The sequence below is a fragment of the Lissotriton vulgaris genome, chromosome 6, assembly GCF_964263255.1.
Source record: "Lissotriton vulgaris chromosome 6, aLisVul1.2, whole genome shotgun sequence".
In the NCBI taxonomy this organism is placed as follows: Eukaryota; Metazoa; Chordata; class Amphibia; order Caudata; family Salamandridae; genus Lissotriton; species Lissotriton vulgaris.
Window position 1 is genome coordinate 135919541 of NC_141694.1, and position 23488 is coordinate 135943028.

Consider the following 23488-nt stretch of genomic DNA (forward strand, 5'->3'; position numbering starts at 1 on the left):
AAGGTTGGAGCTGTTCAAAGTAGGTCCACCAGGCAGAGACTCCAAATCATTTTATCACTGTTCAACCTCCAGTATTTAGATAAAATTCCCATGCTTGACAAATCTTGTTAAGTTTGTGATAACACTATTGATCTGTCCACCCTTTTTTTCAGAGTCTGGGACCGAGTGGAGCCAGTCTTGAGCTGAGAAGGGGCGGCAGCGGGCTGTTTTTGTAGATCTCTTCTAGCCAGGGTAAGTCTTGTGGTGAGCATGGCTTGTGTGTAGTCTGATTTACATTGTAAAATCATCTTGCGTGACCTCTTCTTGTTTAAGAACATCATCGGTTCATTGTGGATTTTGAGTACTTTATTCACAATTCTTCGTTCTATGGAAATTCAAGTGTAAGATGAGAGTAAACCATACTTACTCACAGAATAATCTTTGTGTCGTGAACTTGCAATGTTAAAATGTACTTCTGTTAAGTACATGCACAAGTTTTTTGGGGACTGTCATTATGATAATGAAACCCATATATGGAACTGTGAAATATTTTCCGGGACTGTCATTATGATAATGAAACCCATATATGGAACTGTGAAACATTTTCCAGTTCGCTTGTAAATCTGGATTTTGATAACATTGTATTTTGTGCAATAAAAGCATCTAAACATGAAGTAAACATAACTAGGTAGTTGTTGATAGGACCACATTTCCATAGGAAATTGATTTTTTGGGGTTTGCTTCTGACTTTGACAATCTTCAAAAACTTTCCAAATAAATGTCTCAACTTCAGCTCTCTCCTGGAAAGTTTTGGAGTGATCCGTCAAGCGGGGGTTGCAAAAAAGGGGGAAGTCCCACAAAGTGTTTGCCCCATGCAATTTTCCATAGGAAAATTAAAGATAGATACCGCAAAAACTACTGAACAGAATTTCACCAAATTTGGTAGGAAAATCTTGGTCCAGAAAGCATGCTTTGTGTTATTTGGTGTTAATCCATGCTGTAGTTTTTGAGAAATGTTGGTTAGTAAAAATTGGATATTTCACCAGTGGTGGCTGCAGCAAATCTAAAGGGAGCGGGGGGGTATTAGGGGAATAATAAAAAAAAATACCTGTTGCTGGCACAGCCGGTTGCCTTGCTACTCCTCTCCTCCTGGCAGTCACTGGGCTCAAAGCACAGGCTCCCCACCCAATCCAGACGCAGCTCTCATGCTTTACCAAGGATGAGGGAAGCTCCAAGATTGGCCATAGCGGGCTGGTCTTATACCTGCTCAGGCACAGGGAACCTGTGCCACTTCTCCACCTGGCTGTGCAACACAGCTGGGTTGGAGAAATGCAAGTGTGCATGTCAGTTTGGCGGTCCTAAGATGGCCGGCCAAACCATCATGCACACTTACAGTGCCCATCACTTATCGCTGCCATGGTCGGGCCCCGCCCCACCCTCAATTCCATGGCTCAGTCAGTGGAAAATAAAATTATAATATCGTTTTGTCGTCATTTTATTTTTTGCTGGCTGACTTAGCAGTGAGACGGTGCTCCTCCACCATTATGTAGGAGCCGCCCCTGCCGCAGAGAATCCGTGGAGCCAACAGATTTAGAGATAAGATCTGATTGACTGCCCCACATCAACAAAGATGTGATGGCAGCCGCTATAGGACTCAGGGACTCAGTTGCCTGTCCTGATAAAAAGTAAAAAATAAAATAAAGCAGAGGCACGGTAGGGATACCATGCCCCCTTAGGATCAAAAATGTAATTTGTTTTGTGATCTGGGATTCCTCCACAGATCCGTGAACTTGATCTAAAAGAAAATGGCAGGCTATGGCTCTCTCTAACATAAACCCATTAGGGTGGCCCAGGACCCGGGGGATTAACATACTGTATTTTTTTGTTTTTTTTGTTTAGGGAAGAGTAGTAAGACCCTCCCTCCCCCCTCAATCCCTGGGGACCCCATTGCTGGGCAGGTTTTGAAATTTAAGGAATGGGCATGCGTCCCCCATGGCCCCCGACTTGTGTAAAACGTTTTTTAAATGTGTGGTGCCCCGGGTGGGTACCGGGGCACCCATGGCACAAGCTGAATTTCGCCCTTGTCATGCACTGCAAATTACCTCATATTTAATATAACTCATGAAATCCTTTATGACCTCATTGATAATAACACTACTACATATGAAATGACATAGTTGATGATAACACTGTGCATGGTTGGGGGTGCATTATAGTTACTTTAGGGCACAAGGTGTAGTTACTTGAGATAACTGTATTTGGTGAATTTCAGTTGTTTTTTTTTTGTTTAAAACAGTATGCTTTTACTGATATTTTCACCTAACTAGAATGTCCCTTTAACTTTTGTTTTTCCAAACACCTTAACCTTTGTTTTGTGTGTGTGTATATATATCATTTAACCTCCTGGGGGTCCAATAGTCTCCTTACATTAAAGCTTTTTAGAAAATACTGCAATTTCCATCAACACCTTTTTATTCCCTTTTGTGAAGACTCCCATAGTATTGTAAAGGACAGTGGGGATTTACTGGCTAAAATCTATTATTTGGTATAGGTGGGATTCTACTTGATGATTACATTAGATGTGGTCTCTTTTTATGAGTATTTACCATAACTTTGGAATGTATGCATGTGAACATTTCTTTAAAACAAGACCTGCCTGTTATTTAGAACATAACAGGATGTTGATCCACATGATTCAGACAAGCCTGAAGGAGAACATATATGTGCAGGATAGTATCTTTCATTGTCAGAAAGTTGATACTGCGATGGACACCTGCTTCGCCCCCAGCTTTGCCAATTTAGTGATGGGCTGGTGGAAGAAGTAGTTGGCCTGGGCGGATGATCACCAGGAGTTTGTGCAAATGTTTTAATATGGACCTGTTACATTGACAACTTATTCCATTTGTGGAATGGCACACAAGAAAAAGCATGCGTGTATGTGACTAGGCTGAATATAACCCATACAATTTGAGATTTACGCTAAACATAAGTGCGGTTGAAATGACATTCCTGAATACAACATTGAAGGTACAGGAAAGTAGAAATCATACCTCAGGTCATCAGAAAAGTACTAGTAATAGCACATTAAACTTTAAAAGTCAACACCCAAAGAATTTGAAAGAGACTATACCCTATTGAGAAACTTTGATACTGAGAAAAATCTATAGTCTGGAGTCAGGCTTCATTAGACAGATGTCACAAATAAAAGGAATATTCAAAACCAGGGATAACTTATCAAAGGTATTAAATACAGCAGCAAAAAAAGCTGAAGCTCTGACGAGAGACCAGCTCTTGTATCCCAATTGTAAACTGGAGAAAAAAAGATCAAAAAATATGGCTTATCACATGTTATAATTCCATGTCACACAAAGTAAGAAATGTGATTTGCAACCATTGGTCTATTGTGGAGAGTAAGGCAGTAATAGGTCAACAACTACCTGCAACTCCCCTAATAACATACAGGCAAGGGCGGACATTTAGTGTTGAATTAACACACAGCTATTACACTAGATCCTGCAAACCAGATAAGTTTCTCAAAGGCTAAAGGTTTTTTTTATTATGGCCATTGTAAGGCTTGTAAAACTATCCGAACATGGTGTAATATAATACCTCAGATGGCTACCAAACAAAATAGAACATTTTTACAACTGTGGCTCGGATCACCGTGTGTGTTAGTCCACCCATGTTCTCTAATGTGTGTGAAAAGCACTATTTTTCCCTTGTGTAAGCGGATATTGGGACACCAATGGGGAAATGAGAAGTGCTGATTTTACATACCCAGTAGTTAAACATTTTTATGAAACACATAACAGCGATCTGGGGAAGCTTGTATTTTTTTGCTATAGATATGGTATCAATCCATGTGAAAGGTGGCGATAGAGTGATGCAACTGAGACTTTTAGAGTTGAGGTATATTTTGGATCTGCACACAAAGTTTCCAGCAGGACTGAATAGAGATGAGGAGATGGAAGTACATGTTGGGTGAAAACTTTGACCAAACATTCCCTTTTAGCACTGCAGTAACATTTGGATGAGAACTGATTTACCTGTGTGATTGATATATTTGTCATATTTACAAATGTTAGAGAAGGAATGAACTAAAAAAACTAATGGATGCCTTTGCACTCAATTTATATGTATTTCTACTGTAACTGTGATATTTGCTCAATATTTGGTGTTGTGGAGAGGTGTGGCTCACTGGTTAGAGGCGGCAGACCCGAGTGCAGAGAACGGCCCGGGACCAGGGTTCGATTCCCGACGCGGCAGGGTCTTGGACCAGGATCAGCGGACTGATAATTCTCGCATCGGTGCCTACTCCGACCAGGGAGCACACTCGGCAACTCTGGGCATTAGCTTGCCTCATCTCCACAACGGCCCCACACAAACGCCGGGGATGCCTGGTTTCACCTTGGAGACCCCCAGGAGGGACTATCTCACAGGGAAAGCCAGGACGGGTTCCCCAGCGGTCTATAGCGCTACGAGGCCTCCGGGTAGCAGTGCGCTTTACAAGACACAACAATTTACAATTTACCATGTGCATATGGGATTGACCGATGCTGCTGCTATGATTGCGTAACTTGCACATTGTTGATGCTGTTGGGTGTAAAGATATATTTGTATTTTATATATCCATGCTGTTATAGTGATTGCAATATTTGTATGAGATTCGATTTTTGAATCTCACCTTCATTTCCATATTATATATTCTATGATGCCTGTTAGTGATATTGTTGTTACACTTGCGACATTTCCACATTACCTTCTGATGCTGGGTGAAATGTTGTATTTTCATTTAATATATCCATGCCATTGTGGTAATTGTGATATATGCACATAACTGAAATTCTGAATTCACGCCTTCCTAGTTTTGATTCTTTGAGCATTATGAAGTCAGAGTAACACTGAATTAAGGGTTCTCTCTAAAATTAAGAAGGGCATTTGGTGCTATATAACTGAGGGGTTGCACATGGAAACGGGCACTGCCCCGGTATTAAATTGTTATGCCTCTGCCACTCCGAGAGTGGGTTAAAATGTCACCAGCAATTAACCACATCTCGAAGTATGAGTTGCACATTAGGTGCATGCGAGAGAGAATTTTTAAAAATGGCTGATTATATATATTATTTAGAAAAATTAAGGTAATTTGACGTATTGGAGTATTTACCGATTTATCTTTTTGGTTTTAGCCGGTGTTTTTTGTATAACAGTTTCCTTTTGATTTGTAACAATGTTTTTAAATAGTATGTAGTGTGGTTACCCTTAAGAATCTGTCTTCCAGCATTAAGCGGGAGACATGATCTATGAAAGTATGTTCTCCATGTCTATGTAGATCGCTATATATGATACTTCAGAGGTGGTGGGGCTTGTACACTTTGAGAAAGGCTTACGGAAGCGGAAACGCGTCAGTGTTTTAAATCTGCTGTAAATAAACGGAAACTTGATAAACACTCTATCTGGAGTGCCCGCTTTCTTCAGTTTGCGAGTGTGAGAGGAAAAATATATAGATATATATGTCACTGCAAAAATTACAGTTAAAATGACAAAGTGGTTCGTACTGAAACTTACAAACCAACTGAAATTCACCAATTATGGTTGGCAACACGCACCATATCTCATTCTGCCACCACCTTGTCCTTTTAATTGCTCTCTTGCTTGTTGTTGCACCTTTGTCAAATTGTTGTTCTGAGAATGTGAACAGCATCAGTTGCTAACCATAACTGGTGAGTTTCAGTGGTTATGTACATACGAGTCAGAAACGTAACTCTTTTTTCAACTTTTGTTTAGGACCTACTTAAATTCCAGCCCCTGCATAGTCTTTGCACATGCATAAGTCGGGTTGGCTACAGGCACCAAACTCATTCCACCCTAGACAGCCTTCAGCTGTGTGCATCAGGGGCTGGTTAAAGGGAATGGCCAGGTCCCTCGCTAAACTCACCCCGATTGACCAACCCCTGCCGTACATAGCCTTCAGCCCCTCTGAGGTGGTGGGCAGCTAACACCTGCTGCTTAATTTGCACCCCCTTCTGTGCAGGGCCTTTGACCGTGCACAGTAGAGCTGGTCAAAGGGTGGGGCCTTTGTCCTGACCTTTTCCCCAACCCACACTGGCAGCCAACCTCTGATGTTTTCATTCCAGTTTGTCTTTTAATGACCCACAAATTGTGGTTAACAGTGGGAATATTTCCTCAGATGTTCGGGCCGTCACCAAAACCAATGGCCGATAGCCCTTCTAGCAAAGCTCTGGCCAGATGGAGTCCAACTCGTACAAATGTTTTGAATTCAGCCAGTAATTCAGTTCTTCCAAAAAACTGACCAGGGTTGTTTATTATCCTGATCATTAAAAAGGGTGATGGGGCAGGAGGAGTCAGAGATGCTACCTCCCCATTTCCTCGAGTCGCTCAATTGTAAAAATTGTTAGCCGTGATATTATGGAGAGACTGGTTACTTGGGTGAAAGTAAAGAACGTTTCGGAGGGAGAGACAGTATGGTTTTAGAGAAGGGCTTAGGATGAACCGACTTAATTTACATCTATTGAACAGATACATTCCCTGTGGCTACAGGTGGCTTCCTGTATTTATCATTGATTGAAGAAGCTAAACAGTCCACCAAGGAACTCTTCTCAATCTACAAATCCATTGCGATATTGAAGCCCGCGGTGGTGCCCAAGAAACTCTGCACCGCGGAGGGCTGTGACCGTATTGCAGAGTTCTTTGCAAATAAGGTGATTAACATTTATAATTCCTTCCCCCAGAAGGCAGACAATAGCCCTTCACACCCAGCATCCACTAAAACTCTAGGGGAACAACGATTAACCACCTTCATCACCCCTCCTACTGAGATACTTCTCCGCATTTGTGGGTCGATAAAATCCGGCTCCCCAAGAGACCCGACTACTCCTAGTCGATTGAAGGGCAGTCTGCCTGTACTTGAACCTTATGTTCGCCACCTATTAGACATCTCCTTCAAGTCCCAGAGTGTCCCCAAGGCTTGGAAGCAAGCAGTTGTACTTCCCCTGCAGAAGAAAGCCAATGTAAGTTTTGAAAAACTCGATAATCTTCGCCCAATCTCCCTCCTGCCCTACATGGCTAAAGTGGCGGAAAAGATAGCCAACTTACAACTTATGCAGTTCGTGGAGGAGGTCTCGCTACTCCATGACTCGCAATTTGGCTTCCGCCCCCGTCACTCGACGGAATCGGCACTTCTCGTGGCGGTTGAAACGCTACGACAGAGTGTGGACAAGAGCCAAACCATGGCTTTGATCCTACTCGATCTAAGCACGGCATTCGACACTGTAGCACATTCCACCTTGCTACAGTGTCTGAATGAAGGTGGGATCACAGGTGCAGCGCTTGGCTGGATCGGGTCCTTCCTGTCTGACTGTTGTTTTCAGGTCAGACTGGGTGACTGCTATTAGAGGGAGATTGAGTTGGGCCAGGGCGTGCCTCAGGGCTCGTCCCAGAGCCCGACCTTATTCAATATCTATGTCTCCCCCCTGGCAGCCATCGTGGAGGGCCACGGACTTCGCCAGGTGTCCTACGCCGACGACACGCAGCTGGTCATCTCCTTATCGCGGGCACCCGACCTTGCAGCGGACATCTTCAGGAACTGCATGAAATATCTTGCTGCCTGGATGTCCGCAAACTGTTTAAAGCTGAACGGTAGCAAGACTGAGGTGCTCGTGGTGGGGGGAGGGCCATCTGCGTGGACGTCGGCGTGGTGGCCGCCTTGCTTGGGAGAGGTCCCCGTTCCGTGCCGTGAGGCCAGGAACCTTGGCGTGTGGCTGGATAAGGACCTTGCCTTTGGTCCCCAGATCAGCCGAGTGACGAGGGTGTGTTTCGGTGTTCTGAGAGCCTTAAGGAAAGTCTTAGATCTTCTTCCTATTTCTGCTCGAAGGACGCTGGTGCACGCCCTGGTCACATCGCGTCTTGATGATGGGAACCTTCTATATCTGGGCGCCACGGGCAAGGTCATGGGCCGCCTGCAGGTGCTCCAAAATGCCGCAGCGCGGCTTGTCCTCAGGCTCCCTAGGAGGTCACCCTCCAAACCAGCCCTACAAGCCCTTCACTGGCTCCCTGTGGAGAAGAGGGTAGAGTTCAAAGCCCTCTCCACATGCCACCGCATTTTGAGCGGTACAGCCCCGGCTCCTCTCCAGAGTCTGGTGACCTACTATGAGCCCACACGTAATCTACGATCCTCGCAGATTGGGCTGCTAAAGGTCCCCAGAGTAAGGAAGGCGCGAATGGGAGGAAGATCTTTTAGATACCTCGCTCCCAGATGTTGGAACGCCCTACCTTCAGAACTGCGGCTAGAACCTTCTGAAGCCCTGTTCAGAAAAAAGCTTAAAACCCACCTTTTCAACAGGTAGCCTTCAGTGGGAGGGGGTAGGGGCAGCCACATCACTTACCATAGCGCGGGGACACGCCAGTGGCGTAGCCAGGCGCTTTACAAATGCCCAATAATAATAATAATAATAATAATTTATGGAGACCTAAGCTAGACCTTTGTATCAGAAGGGCCAATCTGTGGTCCATAATGGCAACAGTGGACATTGACATCAAATACTTACTGCTGCGTCTCCACCTGAATTTATTTGCCAGAGTTTGGCATGGGGCAAATGGAGAATGTTCAGACAGGCCATGTCCCTGTCCCACTCCCTCTGCTTTGTACTTTACACCAATGGGCTGAAGAGGAATTTGAAAAATATGATTCTGGATACCCCAAAAATCTGCAATAAAGACAATTCAGTCCTGCTTTGTGATGATGACACCATACTTTATCAAAGACCGCAGGTGTCCTCCAGAGAGTTTTGGGGGGCTATGTCAGTTTCATGAAGGTTCTAGATCTAAATCTAAAAAACTGCTTTTCAAAGTCCGACATTATGATGTTGGGCCCTTAGAGATCAAGACCCAGACATTTCATTGTCCATATCCATAAAATAAGCAATGCCAAGTTTTTCAGCTAACTTGGTCTTGGTTTTAATAGTTCAGGCACCTGGTCTGAATTGTTGAAAACCAGGAAAACTCAATTTAAACTGGGCAACGAATCAATAAAGTTCCTTATTGACATTTACTATAGTAAGTTCATTTCTAAAGCTAGTTATGGCGCTGGCACCTGGGCCTATGAAGAGGTCATCAGCCTGCAGATTGCTTAAAAGTAATTTTTGCAAGAACCTACTGGGTCTTGCTGAGGACATTTCATTATTGTTTGTCTCCGTGAATTAGGTATGACATTTTTGGAAGGACATCTCCGCGCTACCCCTTTACTTGTCTGGATCTCGGTCTGGTGTTTCTTGGCAACTGAATTAAACAGGGAAATTATGAAGTACTATGTGAAGCTTGATGGATCTCTTGAATGCACTATTTTAAATTTGTAAGAAAGTTTGGCCATTATAGGGAGACCGGAAATGTTTACACATCTCAAGGCCCTTCAGTCCAAAGTTCGGACCTGGGTGCAAAAGGAATTGAATCTGTTTCACTCTGAATAGAGAATATGATGAACTCACTACACCCCGTCTTAGGTCCCACTTGTTACTGAAGACCGTTCCATGTCTGGACCCCTATTTTGTCTTTTCACCTCATAATTGTTGGTTATTATCAAGACTGAGGATGGGTTCTATAAACTTTCTTTTCCTATGATGTTTTCTGTCCCTCTCCTTGTTAATCTATTCAAACGCCAAAGCACTTCCTTTATCTTTGCATTTTTTAAAGTTATTCCTACACCATTTTTATTTTCTTTGTTGGTTTAAGAGTTGCAGACTAGCATTATTATGTTCACAACTACTTGACAATCCATTAGTCTGCTGATCTGTGAGTTGTGTTTTTAGCTGCAGCGGGCACGCACAGCAAGTCTTTTGGCACACGTGATGATGTACGGTTCTAAGAATATCGTTTGTTACTTTTTTATATTGTTGTCGTGTTTTATGGTAATATGCTTTAACGGAATGAACTTATTTCTGAATCTTATTGACCGGCTTTAAGATTTTCAGAATAAATATTTTAATTGACCGAGATATCCAGAAGTGTTAACCTGTTAAAGCCTGCTTGTCAACCTTTTTAAATGCCTATATATGTGAAACTACTACACGAATATACACTGAACCAATAAAAGGACACGTTATGAGTAAAGTTCTACTTTAATGCCACATTTGACATAAATCCGTTCAGCGTTTTTACTGTAGCTGCAAGGGAGATTTTGTATAGGTGCTGAAATCGGAAAATATACCCATTTTTCACCCCGCTCCCCCTTTACATTACCCCCCTGCACAGATCTTCATAAACATTGGCATGCCAGACCGTAGCTGACTCCAAGTGATTGTCAGTTTTGGTGTAAATCCATCCATGGGATCAAAAGTTATAGGCAAATCTAAAAATATGTTTTCAACTCCGGTGACTGTATGCAAACACTCCAACAGATGCTATTTTTCTGCGATTGCCAAGTCAGATGTGGCTCTCTGCCTTAACTGGCCTCATCTTTTGCTACACAACTGCTCTCTGTTAAGGGTCTAATGTGCAGGTTGAGAAAAAAAATATGCCATGGTTTCAGGAGGCAAAACACCTGCTTAATATTAGAATACTGGAATGTTGGGAGCTCCATTGAAGAAAATTGAGTGTCTCGGGACAATAATGACTGGAATAGACGGTCTGTCTGCAGATCAAGCCTATCATTCAGGTTCAGGGTCTTAAATTACTGTTATGGCCCTCAGCAGCAGATTGGCATGCTATTAGATAGCCTGGAATTGTGGGCTTTCCAAAACAATAGGTATTGAAGGGAATACAGAGGGGTTCACTTGTCTGTCTTTTTTTCCAGTAAAGTCTTGAAATGTAGCATGGCAGCATTTACATTTGCATATAATTCTGTTTATCTAGTTTGAGTTTTATCCATTATCTTGCTCCCGAGGAATCTTATGTTGACATTCAGTTTCTATGCAGCCAGGTATCACTGCCCATTCTGCTTTGTCGCACTTATTTACATTTTGCACTCTCCCCTTTACCAATGAGAGAAGAAATTAATTTGGAGTTTATAGTTTGAACATCTCAGAAGCTGAACAACAAACTAAATGAAAAGGGCAAACTGCCATAGCGAGTACATGTTTTGGACCCCTCGTCTGAGATTTCTTTTCCCAGCCCATCTCACTGAATAGAGTTAGCCTTTCTGTTCTTTGTTGCATCTTATTTTGAGCAGGTAAGGGGGCGGCCTTAGTAGTTATTCTTTTTTTTCTGACCTGGACTGCCATGTTTTTTCTGGCTGTCCAGAACAGAAACAAACCTACATCAAACTGCCTCCTCGATATGGGCAGGTAGTCCAATGTTATAGCAATAGCCCCGACTCCATCAACCGTCCCTGTAGGTTTCTGACGTCAGAGCCAGTGGGGACGACCCTGTTGGAAACCTGACGGCCCGCCCGACTCCTACTGATGCCGGTGGACTGAGGGTGTGACGGACAGGGCGCTCTGCCACGTCTGTGGCGAGTGATTGAGAAGGCGTGAGTAAATCTGACACGAATGGTAGCGTGATGAGGCTGTAGTTGGGCCGGTGGGGGAGAGGTTGGTGGTAATGAGGACTCTTCCATTCAGACAATCTGGATAGGCCAATCCTTCCACTGGCAGATGACGCCTACAAATATGGAAATGTGCAAATGTATGTATTTAGCCATCGAGTGACCGGTTGTTAGGTGTTTCCTCATGAGGCTAGGGAACGCAAATGTGATACGAACACCCAGTGAAGAATACATTGCACCATAAATTACCTTACCACACTTACTGCACTTCTAAATGCACAGCTGAAGTAAATGCTGTAAAACCGCAGAGTTTTGAGGTGCTGTGTAGGAATTAATTTTTTGATATGCAAAAACATTTACTGTCCGAACAAAACGAGAGAATGAAGGAATTATGCCGTGCACTGTTTCCCTGACCCCACACATGCGAATATTCCGTTGTTCCGCAGTAGTGTTAAGGACAGCAGGCTTGTGCATAGAAATCTATAGAAAAACCTCAATTTCCACGGTAGATGCGTGCAAACCATTCCTGACCAAGCAAACACCTGATGGGCAGTGTAATATTGTACACAGCAGTCTAGTGTTTGGGGTGGAGTCGTGGGAGGAGCAGGAAGGGGAGGAGCAGGGAACAGGAATGGGGAGTCCAGTTAGCGTAGGGACAGGGACCTGCATAGATGGTAATAAATAGTTGTAGACACTACTCTAGTTTAGCCTAGTTATTGTGAAGCAAGACGCTACAGCTGGCTACGAGGGTGGGATCGAGCGCACTGTGCACTCGGCGCCGATCCCGTGAAGCTGCATGACCCTGTCCCCGGTGGCGCGAGTGGGAATCTGCTATCGCGACTACTGCGACCCGAGGGAGCGCCGCGACGGAGACTGAGTCGCCGGAGGTATTGCGTGTCCTGAAGCTCCGTGGCTGGGAAAGCTGCGTGGAGCGCTGATCGGCGGAGACTGAGCTGCCGGAGGTATTGCGTGTCCTTAAGCTCCGTGGCTGGGAAAGCTGCGTGGAGCGCTGAGCAAGCACGATCGCGCGCAGAAGAATCAGGAACTCACCCCGAAGCGTGAGTCATTGGAGGGGAGGACTTGACGTCGGGAGCTCACCCCAGTCACCCCCTTGCCATTCGCCGCAGTTGTGGGAATGGTGGCGGCCTCTGTGCCCAGGAAGTGGCCCCTGCACCTGATGAGTGCTGTGAATAGGTGCCGAATGACTGCAGAATAGGGAGAGAGCTAAATCTCCCGGAAAACGAGATCTCAGAGCGGCGGCCATCTTGAAGTCAGGCGGCCATAGACATTCCCTATCTAAAGACATTGAGTGGCCATTTTAGGGTGAGGCAGACAGACCTTTTTTGGCATCAAGCACTAGCAAAGACAGCGAGAAACACAACAAGCACTGGCAAATGCAAGAGTTACAGCGCAACAAGCCCAAGCAAATGCCAGAAACAAGTGAAGACAACGCTAAATACAAACAAGCACAAGTACAAACAACGTGCAGTGAAGGGAACAAAGGTAACAATTGACAAGCACAGGCAAATTCCAACTCCAAATGCAAACAAGCCCGGACGAATAAAAGTCCCGAAGTCAGCGAGCACAAGCAAGTGCAAGTCCTGAATGCACCAAGCAAATGCAGATCCCGAACGTAACAAGCACGAGCAAAGGCAAGTACCAAAGTAAACTTCCAGCACCACGTGAAGATAAATAATTAAAGGTAAAAGAAGCTAAGAAAATAAATGATCCAGCAGCATGAATAAATGAATATCAAGGAAGCCTTCTCTCATCAACTAAGTGATTGGATAACCTGCACTAGTCCGGAAAGAGACGCAAGAACAAGATGTCAACTTTACCACGTATCATTGCGGAAGAGCCCCAAACCACCTGCAACTAGCATGTGACACTAAAGAAAGCGGGAATTCGCGGAGCCATGAGTCACGCATGGTGCAGCTGAGAGGTGGTAATTTCGAACTCAGGAAATCCAAGCTTAACTCACCGGAACATACCGAGACAGTTGTGCTAAGGGCAGACAAAAATACAGTAATCACCCGGGAGCGGCGAACCTTCCCAAAATCAAACGAAACGACTAGACACAGGATCACGGCCGAAGAGGGTCGGCAAATAAGACGGGAAGCAAAGTAAACAGTCCTGTGACAGTAGCAGACTAAAACCTTCCTCCCTCATGGCGGTGGGAAAAGCAACACAGCGGTCCAATCCCTGCATTGAAGTACCACCCCCAGTGACGCAGACCGACAGTTAGAGTTTGGGTCCCCAATGGAACAGGTGGCTGGAATCACTGGATGATTTTCTTGAAACAAAAGGTGAGCGAAGAGATGGAAAACGTCTGCTACTACTACTTAAGCTGGTGAGTCATGAAGGCCGACGCTTAATCAGAACATTTTCAGCAAAGGACACCGAGAAATATGGAAAACTCATAGAGACGCCACGTGCTCGTTTCAACGCAAAGGAAGACGTGGATCATGAACGCATCGTCTTCAACGCAGCACGGCAGGAACCAGGGGAATCACTACCAAACTTCATAACAAGGTTACAAAGTCTGGTACAATACTGTCATTTCAATACATGAGGAAGCGATTCGACTCCGGATAATTGAGAGCCGTTTACAGCCAGACACAAAGCGCAAGATCCTCCAAAAGCAGCTCTCATTAAAGGAAATTATCAGAAGAGCCGAAGTTGGAGAACGGGTCAAAGCGAAAGGAATGCACCTCAAGACAAGAAAGGAAGACAAGAAAAAGGAGATATCTCTTATGTTAGTGTATAAAGCCCAAGAAATCAAAAACGCCAGAAAGAGGGAGGACAAAGGCAGACCAGAGACAAGACACCATGAGAGGCAAAGTGACATGAAACTCCCTGATTCAACAATACAAAGGGTAGTGGATGATGGCCATCAAAAGACTGTGACAATCCGGAATTGTGACAGCCTGACTGACATAACTTTGAGGAGTCACTCAACAAACTATTCTGGAGAAGCATCAAGCAGTGAGACAGACCACACAAAGGAGACAGGTGACAATCTGCTCAACAGATATGTAGAAAGGACTAAGTACAGACGAGTGGACAAGTCACGCCAACTCTGGAAACCGGTACACGAACACACTCGAGCAACCCACTGCTCATCAAATTTCGTTGACTCTTCTGAGGAGGCATTAAGCAGTAGGACACATTACTCAAGTGTCACTGACGTCAGTGCACCCAACAAGCGAGAAGAAGAAACAAATCACATGAGGTGTGGTAAGCCACTCAGGCACTGAAAAGGGATAGGCACGTGCACTCAAGACATCATGACAATGAGAAACCTGAGAAGAGACAATGTCATATGAGAGGGGCAGAGACCAAATGCTCCAGGATCAGACCAAAGAAGTAAACGCGTGGCTAGCAAATAATCTATCCACAGCAATAAGACAGAGGACACTTCAAGAGCTGCACCCAAAAATATGTCTCACAGACGACTCCGACTCCTGGAGCATGTCATCACAGACTACCAGCTCAAGAAATTTACCAGTCAAGACATTCTCAAAGGAACGTTCTCAAAGGAAATCAGCAAAAGGCTCCTCCAATTCAGAAAGCATGTCTGTACGATCACTCGGGTCAACCGAATCAAGGTCCCTACAATACTCATGGCATCAATCACCCGAACGCACAATGGAATCGGAGAACGTTCTCTCCGTTCAGAGCAGCATATCTCACGTCAATGACTCAGAATATTTGACCCCACAATACAACACGTCACGTCAGTCACAGTTATATCAAGACATAAAGAATATACCGGCACCCCTGAAGGGGTCAGCGAGGCTGACTCATCGGGCTTGCAGAAGGAAAACAGATATACGGGACAGCACCCATCGGGTGGGAAAGGACTATCTTGTCACTCTGCAAGGAAGGCAAAATGTGTTGACAGAGACAGAGTGGGTGAGACAAACAGAGTCAGCAAATGAGTCCCAGGACCAAACCGAGACACCCATGTCAGGTAGTACCTTACTGTCTGGTATGCATGATTTGGAACAGGAGGACATTGCTGCCCCTGACCGGAAGAGACAAAAGGAAGTAAAATCACATGCAGATGAGCGTCACTCGAACGAAAGCCACCAAGGAAGACAGATTGCCGCTATCGAGCTGAGCCATCAACTGTCACCTCACAAAAGGCAACCACAATCGCGTCAGAATCTGAAAATGAGTGGATAACTCAGAAGATTATTGGAAACCGCAACGAATCTGAGAACAAGAGGATCACACACAATGTCTCGCACTTTCAAAGGTGCACTCCCGCGGTCAAGGATGCTCTTGTCAAGACAACCGAAAGATCAAACAATGAAGTGTCTCCAACAGACTATACCTTGCTGACGCCTGAGGAGCGGACTGAGTCTGAGCCTGGAACGGAGATGCATCTATGACCCAAGCGGACAGTCCGCAGACCTGTGTGGCCGATCAAGGAACTATAAACATGTTTGAATTTAATTTTATTTTGTTAAGAAAGGGGGAGATGTAATATTGTACACAGCAGTCTAGTGTTTGGGGTGGAGTCGTGGGAGGAGCAAGAAGGGGAGGAGCAGGGAACAGGAATGGGGAGTCCAGTTAGCGTAGGGACAGGGACCTGCATAGACGTTAATAAATAGTTGTAGACACTACTCTAGTTTAGCGTCGTTATTGTGAAGCAAGACGCTACAGGCAGCATCTGAGGGGCGGCAGCGTCTGAGGGGCGGCAGCATCTGAGGGGCGGCAGCATCCGAGGGGCAGCAGCATCCGAGGGGCAGCAGTCCTGGGCATGAGTGCACATGGGGGCTTGGTGAAACGAGGCACGAGAGCAAGAAGTGAAAGCCCTCTGTGCACCCTTTCCACAGCTTGCAACTGTTTTTACACGTTTTAAGGCCATGCTTTGCAACAACATGGAGATTGGTGGCCGTTTGTTTGCCTTTGTTCTGTCCCGGTTGGCGCCGCTTCCAGGGTGAGATGTGATCGAGGCTGAGAGAACCTTCACCTCTGCCTGAACTCAGCTTGCTGCATAAAGGGCCTTTTAAATCAGTGTAAACTGAGCTCCTCTGACTGGAGTTAAAAAGCGGAGCTGCTAAACAGTATCCTGTGAGCAGAGAAGGTGTGGGTAGAGATGCTGGCACCTGGTGCAGTGGTCTTCTCCTACACAGGGCTGCAGACCCTGGACGAGAGGCGAATCACAAAACATGTTCCAATGTGCGCTGGTATTTGGGCACTTGCACGATTTGCCATAAATGCACAAAATGTGCACCCCTGATGCCTCAAGGGCACTTGTGTGTGCAGTGATCACCACTCGCATGTAGGGGCAGGCACTTCGCTGCATAGGTGAGACCAGGTGCAGGCCTGGCGCAGCGGAATGTATATGACCATATGCTGATCTTTCATCCCCAATAGTGCTCAGCAGCATTGCTAAACCTGTTCCCATTTCTACCCATTTATCACGTAGAATTTATGAAGGCATTTCAGAGGACGAGCACTTTGTGGCCTCAAGGGCACTTGTGTGTGCAGTGGTCACCACTCGCATGTAGGTGTCCGAAATGTAGTGCATGCACTTTGCTGCAGCTGTGTATTCCCTCCAGCTTGGTGAGACCAGATGAAGCCAGACACAGCGGAATACATAAGACCATATGCTAATCTTTCATCCCCAATAGTGCTCCGCAGCATAAAACTGTTCCCTGTAACATGACATTTGAGAGGACGAGCACTTTGTGGCCCACTTGTGCATCCCTAGTCCACTATGGTGGTGGTCTTGGTGGGATGGAGTCTTGTTGATATCCGAAGGCGTGCACCCTGTAGCGATGTCTGTGGTATGCATATTAGTGCTTAACCGTATATCGGCCCGGGCCCTGCACTTATACTTGAAGAGCATACTATGGAATACGTGCCTTCCATGCCAGGGCCTTATACAGCGCACAGACTCAGGTTCATAATCCTGAACCTCCACGTTGCTTCTCTGTCGCAGATCTGCATTGATTATCCTGCATAATATCTATTTGCAAACATGGGAACTAGAAGCGGCCTCTCAATATCTTATACCATCCTTTGCACACCCTATGCCACCCTATAAAACCAAACCATGCAGGTACGCGTGACTCAAGGCTCCGAGAAGGCACCACAGGTAGCTCCACCACTCCAGCATCATGACCAACAGTGTTACAGCAGCAGTCCTAGCCTGGTGGAGCAATTACAATCCTGTCCCGTTGATTGTGGACTCCTGACGCAGTGGCATGGTCTTCAGAACACCCCCCACATGACAAGCAGTGGCCACTCTTGGAGGCACTGCACATCCACACAACTGCAAACCGGCCTGTATGTACTGTGCTGCAACAACTCCATGCCCAGAGTTCGACCCAGGCTGTTCGCTAGAGCGGGGACAGGCAGTGCTCAATCAGAGGGAAGTCCTGAGCACAGCATTGCTCTGCAGGATGTTATCTTTACTAGTGATTTGCCAACTACTGTTTTTACTTTCCCAGACTGGACCCTTTGTCTTGTGCTCTCCAGAGAGGACTGCTAAAGCCTGACTTAAAATGTGTTTTTGAACTGGTAAAGGGTATTTTGGCAGAACTGGTATTCTTCTCTTGTTTGTGCACCCAAAGCCATTTTGCTACCAGTTTCTGAAAGCAAGAAGGTTCCCAGCAACCAACCATTGCAGCCGGCAGAGAGAGGGAGGCTTCAGGTTAGAGAGAAAGAGAGGGAGCGAGGGAGGGGGAAGGTAGAGAGAAAGCGATCAGAAAAGGAGAATTGAGGAGAGGACGGATGGATGGATGAAGATTGTGTGTAGACACAAAAGGAGCGGGCTGTTTGAGCATTTTGTGCCAGGGGCTGCTTTTGGGCCGCCAGTCTCTGATGTGGTCGTCATGGACACTGTGCATAGTGAGGGGTATTCTGCCAGGGGACAGCCAGCTCTGAACTGGAAGAAGACTAGGCGGAGAGGCATGAGCATGTTGACTATCGGAGCCTTTCAGAAGTCATGGGAGCCTTGAGACATGTAGATCCGAAGAGGTCAGTAGGATGAGAGAGGCCCGTCATCATAGGGAAAGTTGATGGGCACGTAAAACATGTTTATAGCAGACACTGCGTCAAAGCACAGCTCGTCTGTATTTGCCCTTGGAATAAAAACAAGCTTTTTATTTTTTAATTTTTTTACGGAGTTTTATATAGCGTGAACTTGACCCGAAGGTATCTGGTATCAGAGCGCTTTACATAGCACCAATTGCGTTACATGAGGATACGTTCATTTGTGTTAGGCACAGGGAGATTAAGTGATTTACCCAGAATCACAGGATGTTCAGCGTCATTGCCGAGACTCGAACCTGGTTCCCCAGATTCGGGGTCGACCGCCCTAGCCGTTAGGCCAACTCCTCTACCCAAATTGCTTCCTTCCAATTGACACAAGATGATATGGAGCCGGTGTGCAAAGATTCTCGTCTGTAGGTGTAAGGACCAGTTAGCTTGGGGCATGTTTCTTCTTGTGTGGAATTTTTGAGGTGCTGGCACTGATGAAGCAAGAGCCCCTGGACGGTAGAATGACATCCTATTGCCCTTTAATCATTTGAGTTAGTTGAGGTGTAGCATTGCAGCTTGATCTTGAGTCACACTGGTGCACAGCGAGAAAGTAAAACGCTGCAGAGATAGGTGGGTCTGACAGGTGTGGAGATGGGAATAGGTGCTGGGTGGGCACCACATTCAGGGACCAGGCTGTTTAGTTTGTGCCTTGAAAGAGCACGTCACTTGTGTTTGTGTCTGGCTGCAACCAGACGATACAGAGAGATCTACTGTGATGGTGTGCCACATACCATAGCGAGGTGACTAAGGAGTCCGATAAAATGTGCAGAATGGATAGTCAAGTCTGCAGCGGGGGGGGGGGCATGCATCATGTATTTGGAGAGGTTACCTCAGGGCGCAGTTTGGGGGTACAAAAAGTCCTCGTGCAGGAGGCCGAGACAAGTACCAGCCATTAGCATGAAGTTTACCAAGTAGCGGCCTGACTGGTGGAGCACGTATTCTGCATAACCCCACCATTGGGTGCGTTAACTGGAACAGAATATACTGTGCACTGTTGGACTGACCAGAATCAATATACAGAGAATTTGACAATTTAGCGACATGCATGGGGGGGTGGGGAGGGTGGTTGTTTGGAGGGGGGACTTTTGTTGAGTATTAGTTGAGGAGCAGAACCCAGAGGAGATCCACGCCTAATAGTGCGCTTTACAAAGCACTACAGGACTAAGAACGGAGGGCTGCCTCAGAATTAGGATGAACCTTTATTTCCTTGCTCAAGAGCAGGACTATTGACTGCTTGCGGATGGACATCCTAAGAATGCTATGTGTAACTACATTGTGATGTACAATGGAACTCGCACGTACTTACAATGTGGTGTATGACGCTTTTGTAAGTTTTTTCCTAATTAATAAAAATCTGTTCACAAAAAAAATGAAGTTTACCAAGTAGAAGTAGGAGCCAGGGGCAACTGAGGGCAGGTGAGGTCCTGTGTTCACTCCCTGGATAAACTCGAAGGGGCCTTAGCGTTCTGAGCCTAATGTTTCTTAAGTAGACACCGGAGGATTTGCATAAACTGCCGGGAAGATACATTACGCTGCATTGGACTATGATACATACAGTTAGAAGCCAATAAATTGATGTAATGTCCTCCTGGGATTTTCATATCGCCGTGTTTTCAAAGGTAGAGCATGCGGTACACCAAGACACAATCAGCCTGGACCGCTGCCTGTTTCTCCTACACGAATACCCTGATTTAGAGATTGGCGGGTTGGTTAATCAAACCAAACGTAGCAGATAGCCCGTCCCCCTTAGTACAAGCAGAGTCTGGTGATTAGTGGACTAATGGGCCCCACTGTAGGGGCCAGTGTTTGACCTCATAGTTACGGGTTCAAATCCTGGCGAGTTCACTCATCCTTTCATACTTCTGAGGTTGATAAAATCACTGATAAAATGAGTACCTTTGAGCTGGGTAACAATAAACATCTGTTATTCAGCATCAAGATGCCCACGGGTCAACGTGTGCTTTACAAATACATGGTATTATATCCTACGCCACCTGTAATAAGGCGCATGGGATATCGATCACTTTGTGGTGGAATAACCCGTCCACCAAACTTTGAAGTGAGTCCTTAGTGCACTTTGATCCATAGACTTGCATACAGAGCAGCCGACATTTAACTTGTGTGGTTTTATTTTATATCCGTTAATGAACTGTATACATTCAGCAGCTAGGACAGCCAAAATGAAACATTTATTTTTTGTAATTCTAAAGTGTGACAGATACACAGATTATAATAGGCTCCAAGGAAATCAAGACCTTTTACTTGGTGATGCATAAGTGCTAAATATTCAAGGAAACCCGATTACCACGCATTATCATTCGTTTGCTACAAAGTTTTATCATTAAAACTGTATGTGTGGGAAAAGGTAATGGCCATTTAAATGGAACATTTGCTGTATTTAAATGACAGTGAGAGTGAGCTACTACACGATGCTTTATTTGCATTCAAGAATCACCCTTCATAATGTCCGTTACATTTAGGTAGGTTGCGGAAGTTTGTCTTTCTAAAAAGTGGGGTATGGGTCTGAAAAGTTTAGGAATCTCTGCTCTTTAGTATAAATCTTGATACTACTGGCTCACCATTGTTCCTCAATGCGTGGCTGGGTGTCGCGCACAAGAGCCATTATTAGCGTGAGTGCCATCAACCACATTCCCGGTATTGAACCTTGCTAAATTTGGAGCTCTGATGTATTTTGTCCGTTATGTGAATTATAGGGAATCTGGGCCTTCGTTTCAACTGTATTTGAGGTAATCTGTTGTCTAGTGTAACCTAAAGACAGCACTTTAACTGTTCTAGGTCTTCCCCAGACAGCCTATGTGCAGTCTCTGCGAGACATTTTGTATACATCCAGTGGACTTACAGCCTGCCCATAACTTACCATTGGCTTGCTTCAACTTCTCTCCCACTTGCTTCATTCCTGTTTGTTTATTACATGCTTACGTCATGTCCTTTTCTTGTGTTTAGCCCTCCCCTGGAGCATAGACCAAGTACTTGTGTCCCTCCACTGCTGCCATTTTTGGATCAACTTTTTTGTGTTAAAGCACTCCATATGAGTGCTTGTGTTTTAAGGCCCTCTCCCATATCCGCTTCTTAAATACCACTGATTGTGCTTCGTCAAATATAGTTTTTTTCCCTCCCACCCATCTCCATCCATGTTGCCTCTTTTCCCTCTGACCTGCCGCTGCCCCGGTTGCTTCTTTAGATCCTCCACCCCCTGTTCATGTTGATTCTTTTCCCTCTCACCCCTCTGCGACTACATTTCTTCTACCTTCACACCTGGTCCCTGTTTCAGTCCCCCGCGTACCCACCCTGTCACTGTTTCTTCAAACGTCTGTTTCTTCGCCCTCTTTTGCTCTACTGTCCATGTTTGATTCTCCCCCATCCATGTTGCTTCTTTTCCCTCCCACCCCTCTACCCCAGTCCATTTCTTCTCTCCCTCCAACCCCTGTTTCAGTGCCTTGTACCTGCCCAATCAATAATTCTTCTTCACGTCAGTTTCTTCTCCCGCCTCCCAACAGACAAAAGAGAAAAAAGCGTTATGACACTACCACCACCTGTCTTCTATTCACAGCCCCCACCTGGCAAAGCAAATCGGCCGCTCACAGGTGACACCTATTGGCTTTGCCAATGCTTATTTAAGGTCTTTTTCATGATTTTGGCAACACAATATAGAGCCCGGTGGACAAGACAGACTTCATCTAAAGATTTTTTTTTTTTTAAAGAGTAAATATTCATATATGATTCTATCAAGCACATCACAACACCACAAAATGTATCTGTAAAAATCCACTTGCTGGTGGTCATAATAAGTCAATCTAAGGTTTCTCCGGGGTTGACCCTCTCATAAGGAGACCGAGGAGTACCTCAGCAATAGACTACAACCTGGGCCTCGACAGAGCCAGCAGCTGCAAACACAGGAGGCTGAGATGTTCGGGTGCAACACATCTCTTGAAGACTTCTTGTCACAATGAGTGGAGAGGTGTGGCTCAATGGTTAGAGGCGGCAGACCCGAGTGCAGAGAACGGCCCGGGACCAGGGTTCGATCCCCGACGCGGCAGGGTCTTGGACCAGGATCAGCGGACTGATAATTCTCGCATCGGTGCCTACTCCGACCAGGGAGCACACTCGGCAACTCTGGGCATTAGCTTGCCTCATCTCCACAACGGCCCCACACAAACGCCGGGGATGCCTGGTTTCACCTTGGAGACCCCCAGGAGGGACTATCTCACAGGGAAAGCCAGGATGGGTTCCCCAGCGGTCTATAGCGCTACGAGGCCTCCGGGTAGCAGTGCGCTTTACAAGACACAACAATTTACAATTTACAATAGCCTATCATCCCCTCCTCTGCCATTCGTTTAACCTTTCTGCCTCTCCACCAAGCCTGCTGCAGGTGTGTCCTACCGGCCAGAGCTGCTGACTATGGTAACCGGGGAGACCGGTTTTAAGTCCTGGCGTCGACTCAGCATCCTGTGGTTTTGAGAAAATCATTTAATCTCCATGTGACTAAAAAAGGGAGAATAATGAATCTGACCTTGTGTAATTTATAACCCCTTAATGCTCATGGGCCGAGTTACCAGCATCACTCCATGGTTTATGAGTGCTTTCCTTACAGGAACAAAGTCCCCCCCATCTCTTTTCTTTGGGGCTGCTCACGCGTACTGAAAAAATAAGAATGTTCAATTCTCTTCGCACCTTTCAGAGAAAACAATGCAGAAGTGGCATGTATGTCTATACCTTTGTATAATAAGAAAAATCCTTTATTTATTAGTGAGCATTTGATCAAACGCGTGTGCCTGATTTTTGTGCAGAGCACAATTGCCCGACTCAAACAAGTACGTGGAAGTTTCCACATCAGAGGCTTGCTTTGTCCTTCAATGTATTATTTCGGTTCACAGTAGGTCATGGGTACTCGCAAACAGTTTCGTTTGTGGTGTCACCGAGGGTCTCATTGATGCC

At 45.6% G+C, this 23488-nt stretch overlaps 1 protein-coding gene across 2 annotated transcripts in view; it reads left to right on the forward strand.

Annotated features, from left to right (window-relative positions):
* The window catches only part of LOC147706905 (epoxide hydrolase 1-like), a 289615-nt gene that overhangs the window by 114560 nt on the left and 151567 nt on the right, over window positions 1–23488 (forward strand). Inside the window, exon 2 of one of the 2 annotated variants that reach the window (XM_086926163.1) lies at window positions 153–231. The exons of the other annotated variant lie outside the window; for it this stretch is intronic. The gene's annotated coding sequence lies outside the window, so the exon portion shown is untranslated. The remainder of the gene's footprint in view (window positions 1–152; window positions 232–23488) is intronic. 2 annotated transcript variants of the gene reach the window in all.